The following is an 8444-nucleotide window of genomic DNA, read 5'->3' as shown; positions in this document are numbered from 1 at the left end:
AAACATTAGAGTAAAGCTCTATGCACCACTGTATTCAAATTAAGGGGCCAATTTTTCATCTGACTGCAATGACATAAATGCAGAAGAAATCTGTTGTCTTGAACAGAACGAGTTCAGCTTTACAGCAAGAAATGGAGGGCAAAGTGTGGCCCAGCAGGGGCTGGGCAGTTCATGGCTGCAGAGTTTTTTCTGTCTGCCCTGGAGATCCCTGCAGTGAACACAACTCATCTGCTCCCCAGGAGAGGAGAAATGAGACCAGGAAGAAAAGCAAACTGCTTTATACAATGACACATCTCTTACAGCCACCTCCTGTCCTCATCCTTCCTCTGCCCACTTTCAATCAAAGAAATCTCTCTCAAAAGCACAAGAATGGCTTCTGTACTGATCATCTGGTACACGGTTTCAGCTTGTGATTTTGGAGACAAAACAGCTCCTTCAGGAGCATCCCCAGCACCCCAGCTAACAGAGGCCTCACACGGGTGCAGGTCTCTCACGCACAGGATGTCCAAAGCTGGCAGAGCTAAAGCCCTCCCACACTCCAGTGAAGCTTCAGCCTCACCAGCTGCACTCTTCCCATACCTCAATATCCTGGGATTCCAGGGAGCGCACGCTCCCTCTGCAGGGGTTGATGTAAAATTCCCTCGGCTTCATAAAACCCTGAGCTCCCTTCCTCCAGGATGGGCAAGCGGTTTTGTGTACTTGATCGAAGCTGCAAACACTGAGCTCTCCCGAGCCGTCCTCAGGAATATGGAGGTTGAAGGCCATGGGTGCCAGGGAGGCGTTTGACAGGCAGCACCTCAAGGTGCGAGGAAAACCTAAGAAAATGACATCAATATCCATTTAGGCATCAATATCTCCTGATTCCTGGTGTGAATATCCTGGTAGGATAAAACTGTGGTTGGATTTTAGCTCTTTGTTATCTGAACTACAGCTCATTGCAGTGGACATCTGGCTTGGCTGGCCAGCTCTGTGTGGAGGAGACATCTCCCACAGCCTACTTAGCAAGAGTCGTTCAAACACACATGGGGAGAAAAAACCAACAGCAGGCACAGCCCAGAGCTTCTCCGTGCCCATCAACGGTGACCACTGCTGGCTCCAGCAGAGGCTCCAGCAGTGACTCCAACAGTGACTCCAGCAGGCAGGCAAGGGAGGCACAAAAAGAACAAACGGCAGCAGGCAGCCTTGAAAATCCTTGGCAAAGTTATACACTGGTCGGCTCCCCCACTGCTTAGGGGCTGTCTCGTGGGAATAGGGCGTGAATCTTTCTAAAAAAGGTATTAAGTTGGTGTTAAGTAAACAATAAAGCGGAGCACAATGCTCAAATCGTATCCATGTTCGTGTCGTGACTCTGGCCGGCTCCCTGCACTCGGGACCTCCCGCCGCTGAAAGTCAGTGCTTGGGTTTCTCTACAGAAAAAGACAAATCCTCTCAGCACTCCTTGGCAGCTCCTGCTGCTTGTCTGCAGTGTATTTGATCTTAGTTTTACGTGAACTGTGGTCATACATACCCTGGAGAAGTGACCACTGCTAGGGGATCGAGGAGGGGCCAGGGCATCTGCTACTGTGGCACGTAATCTTGGTCACACATCCCGCCTCAAGCTGCTGCCACTGGAACCCCTCAGCCTGTGCTGTAACGCAGTTTGTGCTCGCTGCACGGGCTCTGGCGTGCCCTCGATCAGAGTCCAGCTGCGTTACTTCTGTGCGTCGCAGAAGCGACCTCAGCATCGGGAAAGGCGCTGGCTGGGCGCGCTCGCTGGCTTCTCTGCGTAGGGCACGGGGCGGGAGCCGATGATACAGGCTCACGTAAGCTCGGAGATAACGGAAGAGAGAGGCTTTCTGGTCTGGTTTCCAACAGGTTTACTGTCAGAAGTTTAGCAACCAGAACATAGCAATCATCTTAATCGCGCGGAGGCTTTTCCCTCAGTTTTATAGGGAGCTTGAAACCCTCAGGGAAAGGGCAAAACAACCAATGAGTTGCAAGCCAGGGGGAGGATACAATTCAACAAGAACCAATGGGGGAAACCGGGAGGCGGGAGATACAACAAAGAACCAGTGAACGACCGAGTAAGAGAGAATTTTCTCGAACAGGGAAAGGCAGTTTGGAGCCGGGCGCAGCCCAGGGGGGATGTGGCTTAAGCTTCTGAGCCACCCTCCGAGTCTGTGTCCCCGGGAAATTCAATCCACGGGGTTGACCGGCATCTCACTGCCCCAGCTCCGCAGTGGGCTGGGTCATAACAGCACTGCTGAGTCCCAGAGGGAGACCGAGACCACTGGTCATGAGCTTCCCAGGGGCTTGGTTTAACCCTTTCCCAGAAGTGGCTTTTTCTTGAAATACTTGACCTGGAAATTGGAGAAAGACCTGTATGGTGCCTGCCCGCAGCTTCCTGCCCTACCAGCCCATGGGTACAGCTCAGAGGAGTTCTTGGCATGAGCTGTTACTACAAAAACAAGGCGGGAGAGCAGCCTGATGAGAGTGAATGAGGTGGGAGTGGCGGAAAGGGAAAAACAAAACAAAATACATCCAGAGTGATGTACATAGCCAGCAGAGAAAGCTATTTTTTTAACTTTTCAGTCGGCCCATTGTCTTGCAGCAAAAGTCCCCTCAGAGACAGGATGTTTCTGTGTCCACAGGCTGCATCCCAGCGAGCAGGAAGCGATACAACAGCGCTGAAATCATCTACACGTGGCCTCTCCAGCTGTGGGTCCAGCTCCTGCTTGGCATCCACAGGAGTCTGGTACCTCCACGGGCTGGGCTTGTCCCAGAGGTCCCTCTCCTGCCCTGCCGGTCTCTGGAAGTGTCCAGGAACCCAGAGGCAGCTCAGCGTTTGGGAGCCTTGGTTCACCCATAGCAGCTCCCAGGCAGCAGCATCCTGCTAAGGGCTCTCCTTGTGCTGTGGAAACACTTCGGCAGGACAGAGGGCTCTGCTTACTAACTCCGGGACGGAAGCAGCAAGTTTTAGCCGCTCTTCCAGCTCGGGAAACTCCGCAGGAGCCTCCCGCGGGGGCGGAGCGCGGTGTGAGCTCCTCGGGGCCCGCGGGACCCTTTCAAGAGCAGAAAAGGACAAAGGACGTGGGTCCCTTCCTCACAGGCTGTCACATGAGGCCGGGGGGGGCCGGTGCAGCGCCCTGACCGAGGGCCAGGCGTGGCAGCGTTTGTTCCTTATCAGCCATCCCATGACCGTCCAGGGGAAGCCCACTTCCCCAACACCAGCGTCTCCCAGAAACAAACCCTCCTCCGAGTCCTCCACGGAGAGTGAATGCTGCTCCTCCTTGGCACCGGAGTCATGCACATGTTGCTCCAGGTCTGTCATGTCCAACAGAAAAGATGGTTCACTGCACTGTCGGGGGCTCCTGTCAAGGAGCACTCGTGTTCAGGATAAGGATGCACTGCCACTAGACTGGGCTAACCCGCTCAGAATGGCTTTTTCCTGATGGAGGCATCTCTCTGTTCCCAGCTCCTGGCTGAGGTGTTTGAGCAGAACAATCAGAGCCTGGCAGGAACCTGCTCTTGCGCTGCATTATTGTATGACGGGGGAGTCACGTTCCACTGAGGGAAACTGCCATGAGCTCTTTTTGAATTAGATGGTCAGGAACGAAATTATGTCAGCTGAGCCAAACATTTATTGTAACAAAAAACCAAAATTAAAAGGAGTTGCCCTACTAAAGAGGGCTAGAAAAGACAGACCAAGAGGAAGAAAAATGGGAAGCCAATTGGGGGGTGGGGAGGAGGCAGAGAGAGGGAGACAGAACGAGGGCTGGCTCGGACGCGGGCAGGGTTGGACACAAGTGGCTCAGGCAGGGACGCAGAGATGAAGCAGTCAGGGCGCTGCTCCGGACACAGGGAGGCAGGACAGACACGAGGGCAGGCAAGAGCCAGCGAGGGCCTCTGCAGGCTGGAGCCAAAGCAAAACCACAAGACACACAAGGGCCCAGACTCAAAAAGCAAGTCTCAAAGCCTCTCCAAAAGCAAAAAGCACAGTCTCAAAGCCCCCCACTCGAGTAGCAAGCTGCAAAAAAACCCCCACAGATTGCGGTGCAGTTACTTTTTCTGCCCCCTGGCTTCTTCCAAAGTCCGCCTGCTGGCAGGAGAGCATTGTCCCGGTCCAACCTTCCACTGCAGTTCATTGGTGGAGACCTTTGATAGAAGAGTGTCTGTGGAGGGTGTGGCGCCTTCGGGGTTCCCCTGCTGACAGCCTGTCCCATGTGAGACACGAACTTTGCCAGGCAAAGTGACTTTTCTCTATCTTTTCCTAGCTGCCTCCTGGACGTGGTACATGTGCAACCCCTTCCCCATGTGCCTCTGACAGCCAGGGTTGAGACAAATCAAAAGTAAATTGGCTCCTCACAGGGGGTAAATATGTCACTGGTTTTGACACTGATGCGTCTGTGTCACAGTTTCCCAGTTAAGGGCCTCAATTTTCTCTTGTTTTAATGATTTAAGATTACCTCCTCCCTTTTAACTTCAGTTGTTCCCTTTCTGATGTTGCTGACCAGCAGCAGGGCAAGGGATCACTGTAACTGTCCATGAGAATCTTTGCTAGAATTCTTGGCAGTTCTTGCTAAAACTCGGCAAGATTTGGCTCTGTACTTACTTGAGGAGGGCTGTGGTGCCCCAGTTCATGTCTGCCTGCTCGTCCAGGGAGCTGTCTGACAGTTGTGCTCTTCAGTTGTTTCTGTAGAGCTTTTGAAGTCTCCTGCAGAGCTCGGTCTCCATAGCCCTGAAGCTGGAACATGACTGGAGTGTGTTCTATGTCCCTGGTGCTTCTCACCCACAGTACCTCAGACCACAGAACACTTAAAAGATTTCTTGCCTGTCCTAAAGGAATGTTTTATTTGGATAGGGCACACACTTTCAAAGTAACTCACAAACCTTTTTGAACAGTTTCACATGGATTTCTCTTTTGATGTGCTTGCTTCCCATGAGCTGATACCAAATTCTTTTCTTTAGGTGTGCCTGTAGGGCAGTGCCTTTTGTCTTCATTCCTTCATGTTCCTCCCCATATTTCTCTCTCAAAATAGAGAAGGTTCAACACCCCCGCTACCACCACCTTGTTAAAATAAGAGATATATCCTGCAATGTTGACTTTTTGAAGCACTGTTCATCTTTTCTAGCTAATATTTGCTTCTCCTTTAACTTGATTAACCCATCAGTAAATTTATCTTTTCTAAACTGGAGAAATTAAACCCTTGAATTAAAGATTTGAAAGTAGTATAAGCCTCTTCCCTCTTCTGCCTAAGGAGGTGACTTGAAGGTGATTAGAGATCCACCTCTTAGTGCAGAAATTCCTTTTTGGACTATACATGCTTGACAGTCCCACTGATTTCAAGGTCTCTGAGGAAACTTGGGTGACATTCAGCAGAAATAATTCTGATGCTGCAGCTCAACCAAGATAGTGTTGGTATTTTGATCTGATTTAGTAACACAAGCCCCCTTCTCCAGCTGAGATTCCAGATACTAGTCAGCATCTCCACATTTAAAGAGAGATGCTGGCTCATTACCTACTATGAAAGGACATTGCTTAGCTCGTGGTTAAAATATGAAGCCAGAAGGTTTCTGTATATTTTTCTTATGGGGGGTTGGGGGAAAGAAATCTGGTTTTATAGTGCAAAATACCTGTTTCCCTAGAAACCTCAGTTTCCTTTGTCCTGACTTCACTTCCCATGTTAGTTCTTCCTAACTTTTACTTCAGACTGTAGATGTAAACTGCATTTTGAATTATTTCTTCAAAGAGTAATGCAAATGCCAGCACTTGTGTAGTCCACCTTGTACTGTGATTTTACAAAGAGACTCGTGGCTGAATTCCAAACTCTGGCCTAAAATGGTTTCCAGTTTTAATTTAAATCATCTGATAAATTGACCAGCTAGACTTTAAATAGAAAATTACCTCAAAGTAAGGGGAAATCAAACTGCATGCTCAGGAAGTAGTTCTGGCCCTTCCACTTACCCTGAAAGAAAAAGGATGTCCAGAGTGCCCAAGTTTTCTTGCAGGTTTTCTTACACTGGATAAAAAAGATCAAGCAAGTGATAGTTTACATGGGTACCCAAGGATGGTATGTCATACAGGAAGATAGCAGGTATGAGCTAACTTCCACACAGGAAGATAATTTCATGAGGACATTAAAGCCTTCTACTGCTGTCTAAAAAAGACAGAAATTCCTGAAACGCACAGAGGTCACAATCAGACAATGCCAGGACATTGTGGAAGTGAGCAGTCCCCATTTTTGCCCCTTAACTGTGACTTCAAAGTCTCATGTGGCTAAGTTCTGCCATTCATCTTTAAATACCTTCTCTGAACTCTTGTTCATGATAGTTCACAATTTATCAACATTCTAATCCATCTGCACAATTTCTAGATGGAGAAGAATAAGAATGCTGCCCTTATACAACAAGATGTGTTGTCTTTCTTGCGTTTGCAGCCACATCCTACCTTGCTAGAAAGGTTTTCTCTTAAAACACAAACTTTGCCACAGTGAAAGAAGTCTGAGAATGCTCTATGGGCTCTCATCTCCTGACCTTTTCCCCTCAGAATTTCCGAACACACTGACAAGCCCGGGAATTTATTGGACCAGATCTGATTGCTCAAAAGACTGGAGCACTGAAGAATCATTTGTCTTGGTTGCAGCCTAGAAGGTTTGCTATGCAGTGTTTACATTAATTTTGTGTCCAGAAATCACCTTTATGTAACACATTTAGCTGTTTATTATTGAAAAGCACATCTGAAATTATGCCAATACTTCTTCAAAGCCCCTAAATGATGTCCAGGTGTTAGAAAGATAAATTACTTGTTGGTAGAATTGCTTTGTTAAGTCTAGGGCTTGACATGCTTCAATGATCTCAGACCTGGGGGAGTGGGAAGAAGGATGTGTTTCTGATAGTGGGCACTGAGAATGCAGAATTTACAGGCCACAAGGACACTTGGCAGAACTCCCAAGATAAGGAAGAAACTAACAAGGCCGACTCAGCAACCGTGCTAAAATCAACTCCGACTGGGTAGAAGGTAATTCTGGCAGGGGAATTTTGCAACCACCAACTCACAGCCACCGACCCAAGAAACTCAGTGACTGAATAGAGAAAGACTGAGCATGGGACTAGTTAGCATGGGAAGCCAGAGAATCATTTAACCATTGGGAGGTAGAATACCAATTAATCAGGTAGCTTTTAGCCAGTGAATATTGATGCCTGTGTTTGATAAAATAGTGTGAAGTTCTGATGGTCAGAGAGCCAGCCTTTTGTGACTTAGCCCCCAGCTCCCTACTTTGCACAAACTAGAGCAGAAAATAGAAATACCTCGCCTTGGTGTGTGAATTGGCATCATGCAGTGGTCAGCAAGCCTGCACTGGGGTTAGAGAAGAAACAAAATGGCACAGTCAGTCCTCTTGTGTAGTTACACTGCTGTCAGCAAATGGTCCAATTTCAGACTACAGTGCCTTTCTTTATATTATCTTCCAGCGTGGTAAAATACTCCTACAGACGGAATAAGTAAGTCATAGAATCACGGAATCATAATATGGTTTGGGTTGGAAGGGGCTTTGAAGGTTACCTCATTCCAACACCCTGCCATGGGCAGAGACACCTTCCACTGGACCAGGTTGCTCCAAGCCCCATCCAACCTGACCTTGGAAACTTCCAGGGCTGGGGCAGCCACAGCTTCTCTGGGCAACCTGTGCCAGGGCCTCACACTCACAGTACAGGATTTATTCCTAATATCCATTATAAACCTACTCTCTGTCAGTGTGAAGCAATTTCCCCTTGTCTTGTCACTCCAAGCCCTTGTAAATAATCTCTCTCCATCTTTGTTGCAGGCTGCTTCAGGTACTGGAAAGATTCAGTTAGATAGCCCTGAAGCTTCTCTTCTCCAGGCTGAAAAATCCTAATTCTCTCAGCCTTCCCAAAATCATAAAACTTGAACACTTATCCTAGTGTTACTATAAATACTTAGTGCCGTGCCATTATCAATAGCATAAGCTTACCCAAAGAACTTCACTGCTTAACTAGAAAATAAGGAGCTACTTCTCTAGGTGGACATGGCACTAAGATTTTTCAGGCCTATTTCCTAATTTATGAGTTTACCTATTAAAATTAGTATAAAAAAAAGACAGCTGTGGTTTTGGTTTTGCTGTGGGTTAACTCTTGACAGGTACATAAACCCCACAGAGTTTCTCATCTCTCCCCAGCAGTGGAGTGGTGCAGAGAATCAGAAGGGCAACACTGAGAAAACTTGTGGGTTCAGATAAAGACAGATTAGTAAGTGAGGGAAAGCTTTATGTGCAAGCAAAGCAAAATAAGGAATTTATTCCCTGCTCCCTAGGCAGGCAGATGTTCGGCCATTTCCAGGAAAGTAGGGCCTCAACCATAACCACAAATGTCCCCCTTTCCTCCTTCTTTCCCCCAGCAGTGATTGCTCAGCAAGATGCCATGTAGAATAGGATTCCTCTTCCATCTGT

Source organism: Corvus brachyrhynchos, unplaced genomic scaffold, assembly GCF_000691975.1.
Source record: "Corvus brachyrhynchos isolate BGI_N302 unplaced genomic scaffold, ASM69197v1 scaffold26, whole genome shotgun sequence".
Lineage (NCBI taxonomy): Eukaryota > Metazoa > Chordata > Aves > Passeriformes > Corvidae > Corvus > Corvus brachyrhynchos.
This window is presented reverse-complemented; position numbering follows the sequence as displayed.